The following is a 20,470-nucleotide window of genomic DNA, read 5'->3' as shown; positions in this document are numbered from 1 at the left end:
TGAAACCCCGTCTCTACTAAAAATACAAAAAATTAGCCGGGCGCGGTGGTGGGCGCCTGTAGTCCCAGCTACTCAGGAGGCTGAGGCAGGAGAATGGCGTGAACCCGGGAGGCGGAGCTTGCAGTGAGCCGAGATCGCGCCACTGCACTCCAGCCTGGGCGACAGCGCGAGACTCCGTCTCAAAAAAAAAAAAAAGAACTTAAACAAATTAACAAGCAAAAAATAAACAACTTCATTAAAATGTCAGCAAAGGACATGAACAGACACTTTTCTAAAGATGACATATATGTGGCCAACAAGCATACGAAAAAAATGCTCAACATCACTAATCATTAGAGAAATGCATATCAAAACCACAATGAGATATCATCTCACAACAATTAAAATGGTTATTACTAAAAAGTCAAAAAAATAACAGATGCTGGTGAAACTGCAGAGAAGAGTGAAAACTTATACACTATTGGAAGGAATGTAAATTAATCCAGCCACCAGGGAAAGCAACTTGGCAATTTCTCAAGAACTTAAAACAGAACTATCCTTTGATTTAGCAATCACATTACTGGCTATACACCCACAGGAATATGAATTGTTCTGCCATAAAGACACATGCATGCATATGTTCATTGTGGCACTATTCACAACAGCAAAGACATGGAATCAACCTAAGTGCCTGTCAATAGTCAACTGAATAAAGAAAACGTGGTTCATATACACCATCGAATACCACACATCCATTAAAAACAACAAGATAATGACCTTTGCAGCAACATGAATGGAGCTGAAGGCCATTATCCTAAGTGAACTAACACAGGTACAGGAAACCAAACACTGCACATTCTCACTTAAAAGTGAGTGCTAAACACTGAGTACACATGGGCACAAAGAAGGGAGCAATAGACACTGGGGACTGCTTGAGGGTAGAGGGTGGGAGAAGGATAGGGATCGAAAACTACCTATTAGATACTATGTGTATTACCTGGGTGATGAAATAATATGTACACCAAACCCCCACAACATGAAATTTTTCAATATACCCAACCAGCACATGTACCCCTGAAACTAAAAGTTAAAAAACAAAAAAACCTACCCTTCTGAGAGAAGTGCTAAATATGGATGGCTATCAAGCTGTCATTTAGATACAGTTCTTGGCTAAATTATATGTCTTGAAGTGTGTTCTTGCCTCTCCTACATGATAACTCTGAAAGTTCCCTGATTTTTTCTAGTGTCAGCACCTCTAAGTAAGCTTTCAATAACTGTTACTACTAATATGACACAGAAAGGGTAATCTATAAGTGTTTGTTGGTAATGATAGTTGTGATTACTCCCCTAGAGCAAAAACTGGGCTAGTTTCTCTGTTTTGGAATGTTCATTACTTAAAATTGATAGAGGGTAGGACTTTTGGGGGCATTAGGCAAGAATTTCTATATATTTTTATAGAAATAAAATGAGAGATTTAAATGACTATGAAAAGGACCTTTGTAGAGAAAACTGAGTAACCAAGCAGCAGTGCAATGAAGTGGAATGAGAAGAGCCTAAGTCCAGCACTGCCTTCTTCTTTGGGAGGAGAAAAGGCAGTGTTTTAGACTCAATGTTTGATACATACTTCAGGGAATTTTTAGCATCATCAGTAAAGTTGCATTATTTTCCCTCTTACTGTCTTCCAGAGGGTCGTAGTCCATTTTCTGTTGCTTATAAAAGAATACCTAAAACCAGATCATTTATAAGAAAATGAATTTATTTCTTAAGTTCTGGAGGCTGAGAAGTCCAAGGTCGAGAGCCCTCATGATTCAGTCGTCTCTTCAAGGTCTCACCTCTCAATACTGCCACATCAGGGATCAAGTTCCAACATGAATCTTGGAAGGGACATTCAAACCACAGCAGAGAGTCACTGTCCAAGCTCTCCCCAATGAAGATGACTGTCCTGCATTAGCCAGCAATTGCTCTGATCACTAAATCCTTTCTTAGCATTGAAGACATATTCGGTTTAGTTGTTTTGCCAATGCCTGACATGAGTACCAAGGCTGTCAAACTTCACACAACAAAAGAATAAAGCCTCCCCTCCTGCAGAAAATGGATACAACCAAAAATGACATACCTAACATTATGGATTCTAGACTGGAGTGACTCTGCATATCCTCTGCCCCGTCCCAGGACAGACTTCAAGGTTGAGGTGCTTCTCATATTCTCCATCTGGCAACATGTGGGATTTATCTGTTTTGTAAACTTGTAATTACCTAGCTCATGTAGGTATGGCTAAAGGCATTTTTCTAACATTTGTCACTTTAAGAAAAGGGACTTTTATAGAAATTGTTCATTCTTATACAATCCATTCCAAAATCCACCAATTTCCTCTTTTCATTCCTCTTCCCAAAATCCTGTATCCAAGACAAATGGGATTTAGTATAGCATGCCTTCAGTGATACCACAATGAATAAGACTATTTTAGGAATTCTATTCATCAATTCTCAATAAATATTATGATACTAGCACTTAGGCATTCTAAAGTGACTTTCCTAAGCAGATCTCAAGCTCTTTAGCAACACAGATGCATTAAACCTCCTAATTCTCTTGCAAAACAAGCTAAGAAGCTAAAGCTGAAACATGATTTCTGTAACATAACTGCGTAACAAGTCATCTAGAAATGGCCCATCTCTGAAAAGAGAAAAGGTGGAGAGGGTGGGAGATTATGATACCAGCAAATTGATTTGAGTACCAGCACTGTCTCATCCATTTCCAAGTCCAATTTATCTTGAAGCATTAAGTTACAACAAAAGATCCACTTGCTTGTCAATCAGCTATTTAAGAAACATTTATTAAGTGGCTATGGGAGACTGGCTCTGGGTTAGACTCTAGGGCTATAATGAACAAAAGCCTTTTTTTTGTGAAGTGTGCAATCCAGTAGAACAGAAACACCTACTTAAAAAACAATAACAAAATACCATGTAATAAATAATGCAAGTGTGTCTAGAACTCAGAGATAGCATGTGGGAGGTAGTGACTAACTTCATTTGTGTCAGAGGATGAAAAGATATTTCTTTAATTGCCCTAAGATGCAATATCCAGTGTGGAAGGTTAAATGGGAGTTTGACAGTGTTATAAGTATTCTGTTTCTAAAGAAAAGGTATCCTTGTTGATCGTAATAAACGTGTTGCAACAAATTTTTGTGGCTTCCCTGAAGACAGAATGAAAGATCTATGTGTGAGTTAGAAGATAATGGCCCTTTCTGCCTCCATCTGCTACTTCAAGTGGAGTGTTGTGAGGGCCTAACCAGTAAATCACAGAAAAGTACTTCTTTTTGTAAAGATATGACTGTCCTCATGCTCTCTGTTTCCTTTACTCTCACAGCTGCTTATAAACAGAGCTGGAATTAGAGCAGGAAAAATGGCAAATCCTTGCATTATATAAATGAGGAAATTGTGGCCCTGTGAGGCTGTTTTTCCTCCAACTCCTACATAGTTAGAGTCCAAAACTCAGAGGAACTAATCGGATTGCACTCTCATTCCATAAAGAACCTCAAGGTCCACGGGTCATTCTATCTCCCAGCCACCTCCTCAAAATTAATCAAACATGTGCTTACTTCACACAGACTGTGAACTGCTTAAAGGCAGTGTCTCAAGATAGAATGGGTTTTGCTGTGGAAAAAATAGACCTGAAAATCACAGTGGTTTCAAGCAACAAAAGTTTATTTTTTACTCACACAAAGTCTGAGGTGGATCATGGGAATGCCCCAGTGCTCCTCCATCCAGTGACACAGGCATCTAGACTCCATGTTGTGATATATTATCTCAATATTTGGCTTCCAACATTGCGACATCAAGGTAAGGGAGAGTAGTAGCACCACACTCACTCTTTTTTTTATATATATATACTTTAAGTTATGGGATACATGGGCAGAACGTGCAGGCTTGTTACATAGGTATACAAGTGCCATGGTGGTTTGCTGCACCCATCAACCCGTCATCTACATTAGGTATTTCTCCTATTGCTATCCCTCCCCTAGCCTCCCAACCCCTGACAGGCCCCAGTGTTTGATGTTCCCTGCCCTATGTCCATGTATTCTCATTGTTCAACTCCCACTTATGAGTGAGAACATGTGGTGTTTTGTTTTCTGTTCCTGTGTTAATTTGCTGAGAATTATGATTTCCAGTTTCATCCATGTCCCTGCAAAGGACATGAACTCATCCTTTTTTATGGCTGCATAGTATTCCATGGTGTATATGTGCCACATTTTCTTTATCCAGTCTATCATTGATAGGCATTTGGGTTGGTTACAAGTCTTTGCTATTGTGAACAGGAGCATACTCACTCCTAACTGTCTCAGCTCAGATAAACATTCCCTGTCTATTGGTCAGAACCAGTCACATGGCCCAACTGCAATGTTGGTTGAAAAATACAGGGAATTATGTGAATATTTTACGAGCACTGAGACTATGTCTAAGAGAATGAGGACTCCACTGTGTTCAAAGAGCTTTTTTAGCACTATCAGGGGATACAAAGATATACAGGGAATAATTACTGTATTTGCAAAGCTAAGGATCTAATTTTGAATTTAAACATAAATATACAGACAAACCGAATAAAATTAGTCATACCCAGCAATATGGACTAAATGAGAAGTGAAAAATTGTTGAGATAAAGGAAAGAGAAACCAAGATTTAGAGTGATTAGGAAATCCAGTCCTGTATTAATTTTATGCTGAACTTAAAGCATTTTTCCCAATAGATCCAAAAGCCACTTGCTTTGGAGTATTGTTTTAACTCTAAGGACAAGAACAAAAAATACTCAAATAGAAACTTTAATAGTTTTGGAAATCTAGTTGCAATCACAGGAACAATTTTTAGGGATTATTTCTAACATTTTTTTTTAAACCTAGAGAGACAAATAGGCCATATCCTATATGAATATGAAGTGGAGAATCTGCAGCTCTCTAGAGCATTCTCTACTTCATATTTGTATAGGACAGACTCATGAGGTAAGTGATCTGATGGCCACTAATACATATTGAGACTTCCTAATTGTGCAACAATGGGAAGCGATAGCCAAGGGACAGCAAAGGACACTATTAATAAAAACTCCATGGCATTTGGAGTAATATATGAATCACTTGAGAAGTATTCATTCTCTGTCCAAATGCTGGCCTTTTTCTTACCAGTTACTATTAACCTTAAGGATGGGAAATTAAGAGCCATCCATAACATTTTATAGCAACATTTTAGCCTAATCTCAAGCTTAAAAGTTTGCAGGTACCAGGTTTGTAAACTGATACAATACTTCTGGAAAAGCAATTTAGCAATATAAGTCAGAAGTCTTTAAAATATTTGTATGGTATACCAACTAATTTCCTTCGTAAAAATTCAATCCTAAAGTAATGCTGGCAAAGATTTCACATGAGGATATTCATGCAGCATTATTTATCATTGGGAAAAACTGCAGACAACCTAACTTTGCAATTCTGGGAAATGATTAAGCAAATGAAATTACGTTTATATGTGAAACTATTATGCAACCATTAAACCAAATTATTACAAATGCAGCATTATCTATCAAAATGTTAAATGGACATCCTTCAAACCCATATTTTCATTCCTAGGTCTCTCCTACACAAATGATTTACAAGCATGCAAAAATGTTTTCATGTTCAAAGATGTTTGTTGTGGCATATTTATAGTATCAAATATCAGAAAACATGGATAAGGAATTATGTAAATCTAGAAATGTTGAAGCGAACGTTCAACATTTACTAATGTCAAGGAGGAAAAAGTTGTTAAAAAAAACTAAAATCCTATTTTCAAAAAAATGTTAGTTATATATCTAGCTATAGACAATAACTTAGATTTGCTTGAGGAAGTAGATTTCTTTTTAAAATTTTATGCACCTGTGTATTTTCAACTTTTATCATGAGCATGTGTTGTTTTAATTGAAATTTAATTTTTTCATTTAAAAACCTACTCATAATAAACACAGTGACAGGAACTCATACAATGTAGAAATTCCAACTATTATGTAGCAGAAACAAGATCATCCATTCTTTGCTCTGTCCAAAATCCTCACCCACAGAATTCATGAGCAAATAAAATGGTTGTTTTTTGATGCCTCTAATTTGGAGGTGACAATTATGCAGCAATAGATATGTAAAATATCCCTTCTCTCAATATATAAACATATCCAGAATCTTTTAATAAGCTTCCATAATATTTTCCTTAACACAGAAAGAATAATTATAGTCTGAGGACCAGGCATGGTGGCTCACACCTGTAATCCCAGCACTTTGGGAGGCCAAGGCAGATGGATGGCTTGAGCCCACGAGTTCAAGACCAGCTTAGGCAACATGGTAAAACACCATCTCTACAAGAAAAAAAAAAGGAAAAAGGAAAATTTAGCCAAGCATGGAGAGGCTAAGGTAGGAGGATGGCTTGAGCCTGGGGGGCAGAGGCTGCAATGAGCCAAGATCGCGCCACTGCACGCCAGCCTGGGGAATAGAGCCAAACCATGTCTAAAAATGAAAAAAAAATTATACAGTTCTTTATTCATCTTTATTCATTGTAATTTCCACTTAATAATAACAGTTAGCATGTATGGGAGATTTTCAAGAGTTTATCATATACTATTGATTTTAAACCTCCATGTCACATGGAGGTTTTAATCCAATAGGATTAAATTTAATATTTTAATCCATTAGGTACTGTTGATGTCTTCTCATTTTAAAATGAGGAAGTTGAAAACAAATAAGCTAAGTAACTTACATAAGGTCACACACTGATAAATAGCAAAGCCAGAATTCAACCCAGACAGCTGGTAACCAGACCCTTGCTCTAAACCACAGAGCTAGACTCTCTCTTCCTCTGTTTCTGCTCAACATACAGAAAGGCTAACCTGCCAGGAAAATACATCTCAGAGCCAGTTATGAACACAAGACAGTAATCTCATAATTCTGCTTCCTGAAAGATAGATTGTATTTCTATGTTACTGTTATTTCTTGCAGAAAAGACAAAAAAGAAAACCCCAGAGTTCTAAAGCTACATAAATTAGAGGAGAACAAAGAGAATGTAAAAAGCAAAAGGTAGAAATGGATCCCTGTGCATTGGACCCAAGCGAGTGGCCAAGAATTTCTAAAAGGAAGGTATCTAATAGTAAATCAGTTCTGAAGCATTTATTAGAATTTATAAAGGAAAGATGGATGGAAGGCAGAGAGAAATGGAGGGAGAGAAGAAAAGATGGAGGGAAGGAGGGAAGGAAGGAAGGAAGGAAGGAAGGAAGGAAGGAAGGAAGGAAGGAAGGAAGGAAGGAAGGAAGGAAGGAAGGAAGGAAGGAAGGGAAGGAGGGAGGGAGGGAGGGAGGGAGGGAGGGAGGGAGGGAAGGAAGGAGGAAGGGAGGAAGAGAGCAAGAGAGAGAGAGAGAGGAGAGAGAGAGAGAGAAAGGGAAGGAAAGGGAAGGGAAGGGAAGGGAAGGGAAAGGAAGGGAAAGGAAGGGAAAGGGGAAGGAAAAGGAAGGGAAAGGAAGGGAAAGGAAGGGAAAGGGGAAGGAAAAGGAAGGGAAAGGGAGGAAGGAAGGAAGGAAGGAAGGAAGGAAGGAAGTTTTGTAATAATGGAATGGTTGAAGAGATTCAAGGCCAGTGTGTATGAGAGAGGAAGGGAATATGAAAAAATAAATAGCTGAAAAGAGGAAAACTACTTATAAACCCGGTTTGAGGACTTAAAAATGACCTCAACAAGGGTTACAAATAAGAGATACTGACCACTGAATAAATTCAGATCATGAACAAATTTCCACTCAATTAATTTCAGAGGTGAGAAATGCTCTGCAGTGATGAACAAATAAAAGGGAAATATATTTTCATCTGGAAACTTTACAGGACTAAGTAGAGAGGCCGGTTATTTAATAATCTGTGACCCAATTATATCTAAATCTATTTCAGATTCTCTGTGCGGTAAAGGAACTACCATGGCAAATAAGATGGAAGGGGGTAGAATGTGCTAACATTTAAGAAAATACAACTTCAACCATGAATAATATTGACTTTTTTTTTTTAAATAGTTTACCTTATTTGTTTTGTTTTGTTTTGTTTTTTTATACTTTAAGTTCTAGGGTACATGTGGATAACGTGCAGGTTTGTTACATATGTATACTTGTGCCATGTTGGTGTGCTGCACCCATCAACTCGTCAGCACCCATCAACTCGTCATTTACATCAGGTATAACTCCCAATGCAATCCCTCCCCCCTCCCCCCTCCCCGTGATAGGCCCCTGTGTGATGTTCCCCTTCCCGAGTCCAAGTGATCTCATTAATATTGACTTTTTTAGAAAGAAGAAAGTTAATCTTTTAAAGAAACATGAAAAGTAAATCAAACAAATTTAAGAAAATGAATAAGGGACCAAATGTAAACTTTTACAGAAAAAGATGCAATAACTATATCACACATAAAATCCCTTTTAAAAAATGTGTGGCCATAAATAAGAAAATACCACTTTTAAACGTTCTTTTGTAATAAAAAAGGAAATAGACTTCTGGGAGCTCCTTTTTTGGGGGGGGAAATGTTATTGATTTAAATGAAGGACTCTGTAATCCAAGCAGAAATAATCTCAAATATTCAACTGTTTACTAAACACGTATTGAGTACTCACTGTGAAGTGGGCACACTACCAGGCAACGGGAATCTAATAAATAATTGACTTAAATCCTTCTCAAACACTTCTCAAAGACTATAATGAGAAAGAAAAATCTCTAATGCATCAATTCTTGGTCTAAAGTGTGGGTCAGTGTTTCACTGCCTTTTCTTGTATCTAATACTAAGTGTTTCTCTGCCATAAAAGAAATATTCATTCATGACCTATTATTACCATTTTATCCATGTGAATTCCCAAAGGTCATGGAGAGTGTCAATCAAATACCATAAAAGGAAACTAGTCGTGAGAGAAAATCTTGTGAACAGAACCCTAAAATGAGAACATAGGTCAGCTGTTCCTTATAGGACTGTGCTAGAAACTAGCTGAATGGCTCTGTAATCATTTTGATCCTCGGTTAAACAAATAACATTGAAAAAACTTTAGCTTCATTTCACAAGTAAAGAAAAAGTCCCAGAAGTGTTTAGTTATGGAACTGGGGCTAATAACCCAGGCTTGTGCTCTTTCCACTTGCTATTTCAGGCTGCCTTTATTTTTCTTATCTTCTGCCTGCTCTTTATATGAGTGGGAGCTCCTTAATTTATAACAAAAGTCCAAACCAAATTTGAATAAAAGGAGGGGATTCATTGGCTCAAATATCCTGAGAAGTCCAGAGGCAGCAGAGCCTCAGGCATGACTGAACCCAGGTATTCAACTTATATTGTTAGTACTTAGTTGTTACTCTCCTTATCTCTTGATTTTGCTTATCTCTGTTGCTCCTTCCACACACAGGACCTCCAGTTGTCCTATCAAAATCCATGAGATTTTAGCTCATTGGATCAATTTGGGTCATGCAGCAATTCTCAATATGCAAAAAGTAGACTCAGTCCCACCCAAATCACACAGAATGAGGGTAGAGGAGGGGTGATTTCACTTAAGAAAAATGAGATTACTAGTATCGGAAGACTGGAAAATGATGCTGGGTGGGAAATAAAATCCAGTGCCCATGCCACTCTCATATAAATGTAGCTGCATATGTCTGTAATTTGTATCAAGGTTTCATTAACTTTCTATTTAGGTGTCTTTAATCTTGGGTTGCATCTTTGCTTTGATCTACAAAAATTGATTTGGAAGAGTCCTATTAAAGACATGTCTACATAACTCTACAAGCTTGAGGAATTATTTTCAAGTCTAATTTCTCTGAATTACAGAGGAAGTACACTTCAGGATAAGCTTTCATATCTTTCATCCTCTCCAAACACATAAAAAAGTGGAGCTTCATCTTAGACTTGTCCAGGATACTCAAATCTGAAAAGAAGTGTGGACTGGGTCAAGATGGAGAAATTAAAGGAAAGAATTACCGTTGAATTGATGGTTCTTCTGTCCACCCTCCTGCTGCTCTGAAAAGAAATAACTATTAACACCTTGAAAAGACCATAATGACTTCCTGCTCTAGACTACTTGCTGTGAAAGTCCTTGCACCCAGATGGTGAAAGAGCTGGAGTGAGGTCCGCTCAGCTACCTCTGCGCTGCCCAGAAATATATAATGTATAATCCAAAAGTAGAGAAACTTTAACACATGGGTGGCAGTCAGCAACTGATCTGTCCCAGCTCCCAATAATGTGCTACTGTCATAATCAGCTTCTCTGAGCCCACTCACAGGGCTACAAATGCTTAGGTTGCTCATCACTGTGGTTACCACTCAACTATTTGTCATCTGCCTTCTCAGGTTATTTTTGACATTTGGCATTTAGCCATTCATGTATATAAAAATAAACTATTTTATAGAACATGAAACAAGCTCAATAAGATAGGACTAGAGTTGAGAGTGTCTGATAACTCTCTACTTCAAGCTTTATTCTTTGCCTCCCTTTAAAGTAATGTTGGCAAGTTTGAGGTTGCCAATTGCACCCCCTCATATTATAAATTTGGAATCAGTTAAGAAATAGACACATAGGTCAACTAGATATCAAAATATCAGTTTAATGTCTGGCAGCTCCAGATTCAAGACTGCACTTGAACTTTCCCCTAAATGGGTTTTCTAATAGTTTCTTTATGGAATAAACCCATCTACCCTTTACAATGTTGGGTCTCACTGCAGGAGCAAACTTCTTAACATATAGAGGGAGAGAAGGAAAACACAAATGTACAAAACCCAGACCAAGAGGATAAAGGTCAGAGGTTAGGAGAAGACCAGCCCTCATCACCTGAACCTCACCCAGAAGAACCCAGGCAGTGGATGTTCAACACCTGCTGCCCTGGTGTAAAGGTAAACTGCTTGCTGTGGTCTGAATGCTTGTGTCCCCCCAAAATTCATATGCAATACGCAGGACCCCACCTCCCGACACAGAAGTTGAAAAGTTGAGACAATTGCTTTCCCTGAACTTATAACCTAGATTTGGCCAATCAAATGTTTGTACCTAGGACATTGACACTAGATAGGTGATTTAAACAAAATAAAAAAGGAAGAAGCAGTTTAGAATTCTTTAAGTGGTAATGGCAGCCTCCTGTGCCCAAGAGCCAGTAGTAGCAGCCCCCAATATAGAAGAATTACAAGGAGGCTGACCTTGTGTTAGGTAGATCACCCTGGCTATGGTTCAAGTCTGCCAAATCACTTGATCCCTGTTGGTAATTGACTGGATTATAGTTCAGTTAACATCTATTCTCCTCAACCCCTACCTTCCACTGTAGGCTGACCATGCCTCCCTTGCCCCACTGACGTTGGGCTTGGCCATGTAACTTGCTTTGGTCAAAGGAATTAGCCAAGAGGATGCACAAAGCCCTTAAACATGCTTGTGTGGCTTGACTTAATGTGTATGCTCCAGTGACTTGCCACAAGAAAAGCATGGCCCAGGAAAGGTCTTTCCTCTCCTAGGGTCCCCGGAAGTACACACATGGAGCACATCCAGACCCAACTCAAAGCCTGGAGCTGAACCAGCCAACTTGCAACCCAAAGCAGAGCTACACAGCTGTATTAGTATCTTACAGCTGCTCCAACATATCACTGCAAAGATGGTAGCTCAAAATAACACAAACTTATTCTCTTACAGTTTTGGAGGCCCAAAAAGAAGTTCCACCGAACTGAAACCAAGGTGTGGGTAGGGCCATGCTCCCTCCAGAGACTCTAGGGAAGAATCTGTTCCCTTGCCATTTTCAGCTTGTAGAGCTTCCTTCTTTGGCACATGGCTCCTTCTTCCATCTTTAAAGCCAGTAGCATGGCGTCCTCAAATATCTCTCTCTCGTACCTCACACAACTGCCTTCCATGGACAATCTGCTTCTGCCTCCCTCTCATGAGGACAGTTAGGATACATTTAGGACCCACTTAGATAATCCAGGATAATCTTTCTATCACTAGGTGCTTAATTATTACATGTTTGCCATTTAAGGTTATATTCTCATGTTACAAGAATACCTATTTTGGGAGGCAAATACTCAGCCTACCACCCGAACCAAGCCCATCCAGGATCCACCAACCCACAGTCAACCTTGTTTCAAGCCTCTGAATTTTGAGGTGGTTTTTTATGTAACATTATTGTGGCAATAACTGATTAACACACCGCCCCTTTCCTGAAGGCCTCCCCTTGATTTTCAGAGCACCTAATATCCACCAATAAATTGTTATTGTGTGTTTAAATGAACTAGAATCAGCATCTGTTATTTACAGCCCAAACAACCTACCTACACATTTGAGAAACTCTGACAGTGGAATATCAAATGATAATGCTGAGAACAAAAAACTCAAACTGGTTGTTTTTCTTAGTACTTGTACCATAATGATCTGTTTGGAGAAAATTAACAAAATAGAGAAGTCAGTAGAGGCAGGAAATTTACATGACTTTAAGTACTTTAAGTGTATGTCATTTATTTTCTAACCAAAGGAAGCTAAATCAAAACTGTAACCTTCAGGTAGAGGAGATGAGTAATTAAGATATGTGTTTTAACACAGAAAGCAGTTGTTAAAATGATTGCAGTAGTGTATGCTGTCCCAAAGAGGCAGTGACAAGAACTCTGACAAGACTATTGAATCAAATTGGTATTTTTTTAACTTTATTTTAACTCCTAGTCATTTCTATCCAGAAGAGATTCAGCAGGTCAGAGAAGTGGCAATGAATTAATGTCATAAAAAAGGTATAGAGACAGCAGGAAATTGCAGACCATCAGTTAAGCCCCTGATTCTTTGCCCTCATTTTACATCTTAAACAAAGTAAAAGAGGACAGGAGATGGAAAGTAACTTAAAAATGTGCTGCTCCGTAAAGGCCAGCCAACAGAGCTTCGGGACATTTATTTGAAGTCAAGACATTAGTGCCGGGGTGAGTAAAGGGACTGTAATAAGTTTACATTTTACAAAGGGGCCTGACAGTTCTGTATCAAAGGAAGAATGTCCAGGAGACAGACTGATGGGATAATAGGAAGTGGAATTAAAACTTGGCTTCCAGGGAGACAAAAAGCAGTGATAACTTGGATTACTTCCAAGGCAATGTGGGAGTAATGTGGGGGGTTAGGGAGGACGTCAGAGCAAAGACACCCCTAATATTGGGTGGGCATAAGCAAAGGAGACTCCCCCGATAGGAAGCCTGTGTCTGCCTTCTTGAAAACAAACAAAGACCCCACTGCAACACTTCACAAGAAGAATCACAACTCTTTCTTCCTGAATCCATATTACTTGGACTAGGAAGGTCTTCCAGAAGACTGCTGACAATTGAACTAAGCTGATGGGAATGGGTTCTCCTTTCCAAAAAGAAAGAGAGATGTTCTGGATAAAATATGATCCCAAAAAGTAATGCATACATAACTGAGTTTGAAATATAGAAATAGAAATATCCAGGTACTTAAAAGCAGAAAGAGATTTCACAGAGCAGGAAGTGTAAGCTAATCCCAGTCTTTCTACAAAGCTATGCTCCTGGACACGTGCCCTAGGACCAGGAATAGGGAGGTAGCAAAGATTCCAGGAGACGGGGAAGCTGGAACCAGTTCTCCTACGTTAGCCCACAAAGCAAATCAGTAGGAAAGTACTTATTTTTAAAATGATGTTTTAAATGGCCACCACATAACCATCCAGCCAGATATACTAAAGCTCTCGATTACTTTTGCAAACCTACTGACTAAAGCCTCTTTGTGGACAATAGGTAATTCCCTGGTGTACACCTACACTTTTGGGTCCCTCAGCTACCACGCTTATCAAGAACCAATAATACTGGTTTCTAAACCTGTCACCACCTGGGTACATATAATTTTAACTCCATAATTTAATTAAATATTAAGGTAGCTGATAAAATATGTGCATATAAAGAGAAGAACTTATTCTTTCTATAGAAACAGCTTGAATTCTTTGGAAAGACTCAATAAAGATGAGTTGCTAAAAATATTGCTAAGTTAGCTATTAACTACAAAATGGCAAAAGAGTTAGTCTTAAAAATTTAGAATTCTGCAGTCAGATTGCTTAACAAATGTCTACACATTTTAGTCCACTCAAGTTCCTTTAAAGAAAGTGAAAATTAAAGATGATACTTACGGTTATCCAATTAGGACAGCTTTCACAAAATACCTGCAAATGAAGGGATATTTGACATGTTTTAAGGTAAAATAAATATTGAAGAAGTATATCTTTTTTCAACTCCCACATTAATTTATGATGAAAATCCTTATTTAAAAAGTGAATTTTAAAAATACTAATGGCTGAATCCATTTCTAAATGGAAGTCAAGAGACTGTATTGTGCTAACTAGATTTCTGACTTTGAATAGCCATTCAAATATCCTAGCCTATTTTACAATCCATAAAATGAAGGTAGTAGACAAGATAATTTCTAAAAATCCTTCCAGTTGGTATATTCTATAGTGTTACTATCCTGTGGAATATACCAATTGGAAGGATTTGTATTTCCTCCAATATTTCCAAGAATTGGCCCGTTTGGAAAACTATTGAGCTTGGGCTGAATTTAGGTGAAGAATCTAATCACCCCAGCAAAGGGACTTCCCTTTGGTTGGTTAACACAGAAAGCAGTTGTTAAAGTGATTGCTGTAGTGTACGCTGTCCCAAAGAGGCAGTGACGAGAACTCTGACAAGACTATTGAATGTCCCAGTGTGTGTAGACAAAGCACTCACTGCAAATAACAGAGAAGTTCCCTGGGACTAAAAGATATTCAAGTAAATTACAGGACTAACTTAAACCTACTAATCCAGGATGCACAGTGTTAAGACTGAAACCCTAGTCTGGTCCCCAGCATTAACTAAAGCTTTTTGTCTTTTTTCCACTACAATAGTGCCAATTAAGAATAGAGTGTCAGCCGAGAGAGGTGTATAATAGAAAACGCTGACAAATTCTTAACGCTAACAGCTAGAAGAGAGTTGCTTTAATAAGGTGTCCAGAAGCAAAGGAACTTTTTAAGAAATGGAAAAAAGAGAAAATTACTAAGCAGAGATGAGATGAGCCGTAGGTAGGAATGGGAAATCTGATGTGGGAGACCTGCCTGAGGCTGAGCAAAAGCAAAATCAAATCACACCGGAAGCGAAGTCCCTTCTTTTAGACCCCACTCCATCCCCATCTGGCTCAAGTTAAGCCCATTCCTGGCCTAACACTGTCCTAATCCAGAAGCCAGTGATGAAGCCTGTGAGCCTATCCCAGACCCCTTCCCTAGGGCTTGGCACTTTCTGCACACAGAGGAAATGTCCATGGGATAGACTTTAAAAAAAATAAAATCATGTTTAATGTAATGTCTTGTAAAGTCTCTTCAGTATGAGCAAGGTCACGTTAAGTAAAGAAAATATCTCAAGTGGACCATCAAAGCAAAAACACTTGGAGTGACATTATGTAATGTGATTACCCAGAGGTATAGCAGGACTCCTCTCTGATCCTCCTTTGGGGACTTGTCTTTTACTTTTTATTGTAAAAATTTTAAACAAACCAAAAGTAGCAAGAACAGCAAAACGTCACCACATAACCATCATCCTGTTTCAGGAATTATCAATATATAGCAAATCTTGCTTCATCTACATACCTGGCTATTTCTCCTTTCCTCCTCTGGATTATTTTAAAGAAAATTCACAGAGAAAATTATTTCACCCATAAGTATTTTGGTATGAATCTCTAAGAGAATCCTGTATTCAAGATCATTATCCTATCTCAAAAAGTAGCAATAATTCCTTAATCATAAAATATTCAGTCAGTGTTCAAGTTTATCTGGAGTATTTCTTGGAACAATAAGGGTCAGACAAAAGACAGAAGACAAGCTGAGGGTTCTACTAATAGATGGTAAAGAATACAGATAACAGCAGTAGCAAAATAAATAAAACAGCTAACCTTGAAGTGCATACGCAGTTACACCAGAAACGCTTTCTAAACCAACAGCCTGCAGTCTACAGCCAGGCAGAACCGCCTCCTGCCTCCTCAACGTCAGTCCCTCAAGTTACTCCGTTGTGGCTTATCTTCTCCTTTGAGGCCATTACGTGTAATACTTATTTTACAAACAAGTATGGGCTGAATAAAAAATCCAGAGGAAGACCCTATATCAATTCCCAGAGCACGATAGCAAGACTAAAGTTTGTCACCCAGAAAGGTCAGTATTAAACAGGTCCCAACAGAGAGCCCCAAATAAGACCCTTTGAAAGGACCCTTTTGCACCAACAGCGGTGAATCTGCCATTAACTGAAGATGTAAGAATGACTCTTGAAAGGAATGGGGGAATGAATAGTGATGAAGAAAAAGGGTTCTTGAGTTGAATTTTCTAGAATCTAATCCCAATTCTCAACTTGCATGCTGAGTAAACTCGGGCAAGCTCATTTATCTACTTGAACCTCAAGTTTCTGAAATGTTAAATGAGGTCAGTAAGAGGATCTATCTCCTAGTTTGATTTTGAGAATTAACAGGGACAGTGTATGAAAAATGCCTCAATGCTCAACCACCTTGGATGCAGGACTTTTAGTGTTAAAACTGGAAGAATACCAGTCAAACCAGGACAGCTGGTCCCCATAACAGAGTATCTGTGACACAGAGAGCAACCAATACATATTATCACCTACCAGTAGCAATTGAGGCACAGTAGTGTTTTCGTTCTTCATCAAAGGAGATAATAATTGATCATTTCCCAAGCAACTGCAAAATAGAATTTACTCTTTCTCTAACTAGTGATTTCCCCAACTCTGCAAGTATTCAAATACCTTGAAAGCAGATATCAGGTCTAATTTAGCGTACTTGATGCATCATTTCCAAATTTAACTGACCATCAGAATTTTCTGAGGAGTTTTCTTAATATGCAGACGCCTAGGCCTCCTGGATTAACATATTTTGGTTGGGGTATGAGAATGTATATTCTTGTTAAAATTCTTTGGCTGATTCTTAATTCCAAAATGTATTCTAACCAGAAAGTTTTATGATTCCAAGTATCTCCAAAATTTTCTTATTTCACACTAAAAATGTATTACCAGGAGAAGCAAAAGTCTAACTCTTAAAATTTTACAAAACTTTACCTCAGTGTTTTGGGGAGATGTTGTAGGGTTCAGGATTTTGTTTTGCTTTGTTTTGTTTTTAATTGGTTAAAGTAAAAATCACACCATCTGCTTCTGAGCCTGCGGTAGATTTCTCCAAGGCAATTCAATCATATGAGAGCAAACGAGTCACTGAGTGCCTGACTCCCCTGAAAGTGACATAACTCTGTCCTGTTCTCCAGCCTACAGCAAGAGACTGGCTGTGACATTGGAGACAGGAGAGAATGTTCCAGTGGCTGTCCTGTGGTCAGGATAATGGAGAGGTGTAAGTGATTGATATCAGGTCACCCAGCAAGTCTGGAGGCAGTGCCAGAAATAGGATTGTGTCTCCCGCTTGGTGGTTCGTGGTCCATGTAGTATACACCCTGAGGATATGGGAGCAAGGTCCCTCGTCTGAGTGAAGAAGCAGAGAGGGACTTCCATTTAGAGGTTCATAAATGCTACTCTGAAAGGAAGAAGAAAATTCCCCTTTCATGCTCAAGCAAGCCTAAACCAACATGAGGGAGCAAGGAAAGGTTATTTAGTTTTATAAGATGAAAGACTGCTGTATTTACTCACTTCCCACCAGTACCATGGAGGGCCTTGTTTTTCCCAATCATTCTTCATGCTTGGCCTCACACAGTACTTCTTGGAAGGCAGACTGGGGCAAAAGATAAGAGGTGATTGCTCTAGCTGGCCTTAGAAAAAACGATATTTTTCATTTTCTTTATAAAGCCATATACTATCTAAGATGATTCAATTTCTGAGTGCATGACTCAATGCAGTCACTTCAAAGGTATAATAAGTAAAGTACTAAATGTCATTGGAGGGCTTGAAAAAAAGATAATTTTTTTTAATTTTATTTTATTCTAAGTTCTTGGATACATGTGCAGGATGTGCAGGTTTGTTACATGGGTAAACATGTGCCATGGTGGTTTGCTGCACCTATCAACCCTTTGCCTAGGTATTAAGCCCTGCATGCATTAGCCATTTATTCTGATGCTCTCCCTCCCCCGACACCCCTGACAGGCCCCAATGTGCCTTGTTCCCTTCTCTGCGTCCATGTGTTCTCATTGTTCAGCTCCCACTTATGAGTGAAAGCATGTGGTGTTTGGTTTTCTGTTCCTGTGTTAGTTTGCTGAGGATAATGGCTTCCAGCTTCATCCATGTCCCTGCAAAGAACATGATCTCATTCTTTGAAAAAAGATAATTTATTTTCCCCAAAACTTAACCTATTTTTAAGAAATAATTCTGTTTAGGCTAACCTGTTTATGTGTAGTTATGTATTTCTTTTTAGAATATTTTCATCTTTTTCATTTCTGTATTTCTGACATGTAGTTAATCAATTTAATCAGTTCCTCAAGGGTAAGAATTAAGTTTACCTTTAGACACACAAACACACACGCACTTCCTGCAGTCCACTTTAGTACCCCATACTCACGGTACTTAAATAATATTTTTAAATTGTTCAATTACAGAAGTAAATAAACATATTATATCATTTCTATATTTAAGTAGATTAAAAAGAATTATGGATTGGATGGCAAGGTGTTATGAATTGAGGGCATGAGTAGAGGAAAGAAATGTCCGTTTATTTATTTTATTTATTTATTTATTTATTTATTTATTTATTTATTTATTTTTGAGATGGAGTTTTGCTCTTGTTGCCCAGGCTGGAGTGCAATGGCGCAATCTTGGCTCACCGCAACTTTCACCTCCCAGGTTCAAGAGATTCTCCTGCCTAAGCCTCCCGAGTAATTGGCATTACAGGCATGCACCACCATGCCCGACTAATTTTGTATTTTTAGTAGAGACGGGATTTCTCCATGTTGGCCAGGCTGGTCTCGAACTCCTGACCTCAGATGATCTGCCCGCCTCAGCCTCCCAAAGTGCTTGGATTACAGGCTTAAGCCACTGGCCCCTGGTCCCATTTATTTACTTTTTGTACCTCAAAAATTGGATAAAATAATGTTAGAACTATTGGTGGCATTTTTATGCTTTTCCATATTCTTAATATGTATATAATGAAAAAAATAAAAATGTACAAAGCTAGCAAGTATGAATCATGGTCCACCAACACAAGTGTGCAAGAAACAGTACTGTATGTTCTATAACTCAAATTGCTTTTTGACTCCAAGGCCTTTTTTCCCTGGACTGATAGCTTGTCTCTTTTTCTAGTGTCAGGGATATGGAGCAGCTGAGCAAGGATATCGGTCCACACCAGCTGGACTTATGCTTATTTATTAAAGCACAGTAGTATTCTTCCTCCACCAAGTCAGAGTTGAGCCTTGAAGATGTAGTTGGACCCTAGGGGAGAAGAGAGGAATGGAGAAGACAAAGCTGGGATCTTGGTATGATGGGGTGGTAGAAAGAAGAGGAAAGGGCCGCAGAGAGGGAGACTCCCATCTAAGGCATAGCTAGCTCATTTCCAAAGAAAACAACCCACCCTGTAGATGACCATCAACATACAAAGTCCTGAGGATGGTATAAAAGATCTGTTTGGTCTTTCCTCTGAATCATCTTTCCCTCCATATGGGGGTCTCCTCAGAAGAAATTCCAGGAGTTCCTGCTTTTCCTTGATCTTTTTCATTTTCTTCAACTCCCCAAGATCCATCTTTATCTCATTTCTATCTTGGAGATATTTTGCAATGTCCTTGACTCCATGAATGCCATTCAAGGCTCTGTTTTTGTCAGGTAGAGGAAGAATCCCACAGTTCACTGTGTGCGAAAGCTTAGTTTCTTTATATCTTTTAGAGTTCAATGAGATAAATCTTTATCTTGCTAATACTGAATGACTCTTACAACTTGAGGTAAATGCGTGTTAGGCAAAGTCATTGTTTATTTACTGCAACTAACAAAGATCTTCTTACCACTAAGAAGATAGGGGAGAAAAATCCCAACCTGCCATGTATAGACAGAAAGAAAGTGGAAGATAAGGAAGTTAGTTCCCTACTTTGTACCCAGTACTTTATGAAAAAGGAGTTAATTAACATACTTGCATGTTCTCAGAAGGTTCACAGTCTAGTGGAAAGGATAGGCACAAATATCTAGCTACAATTTGATGAGTGTCTTTAAAAATATATATATTTAAATCATGGTGGGGGTCACAAATTACATGAAATTATTTCTGTCGAAAGGTATCTGAAAAACTTCACAGAAGAGTGATATTTCAACCAACCCTTCAAGTATGACTTGGAGATGGGCAAGTAGAAACAGTGGGATGGAGAATCACATATGCAAAGCTTAAGAAATCAAACCAGGTGGCATGTTTGTGGAATCAATAGAACAATGTTCTTAGCACACACAGGTGTATCAGGGAAGAGGGTAACAGTAGGGAAAGATAGGCTGTGGCCAGATATCCTAAAGTCAAATAGCAAAGAAACAATTATGAATATATGTATCAAT

General features: G+C 38.5%; 1 long non-coding RNA gene across 1 annotated transcript; it reads right to left on the bottom strand.

Moving 5' to 3' along the window:
- Positions 1-346: 346 nt before the first annotated feature.
- Positions 347-17,989, bottom strand: LOC103884441. The gene is made up of 3 exons (XR_647034.3): positions 9,963-17,989; positions 2,096-2,375; positions 347-1,956 (listed from the first exon to the last, which is right to left on the bottom strand). It is a non-coding gene; the product is annotated as an uncharacterized LOC103884441 (long non-coding RNA).
- Between the last annotated feature and the right edge of the window lie 2,481 nt (positions 17,990-20,470).

This window comes from Papio anubis, chromosome 3 (assembly GCF_008728515.1).
Source record: "Papio anubis isolate 15944 chromosome 3, Panubis1.0, whole genome shotgun sequence".
Taxonomy (NCBI): domain Eukaryota; kingdom Metazoa; phylum Chordata; class Mammalia; order Primates; family Cercopithecidae; genus Papio; species Papio anubis.
This window is presented reverse-complemented; position numbering and strand designations above follow the sequence as displayed.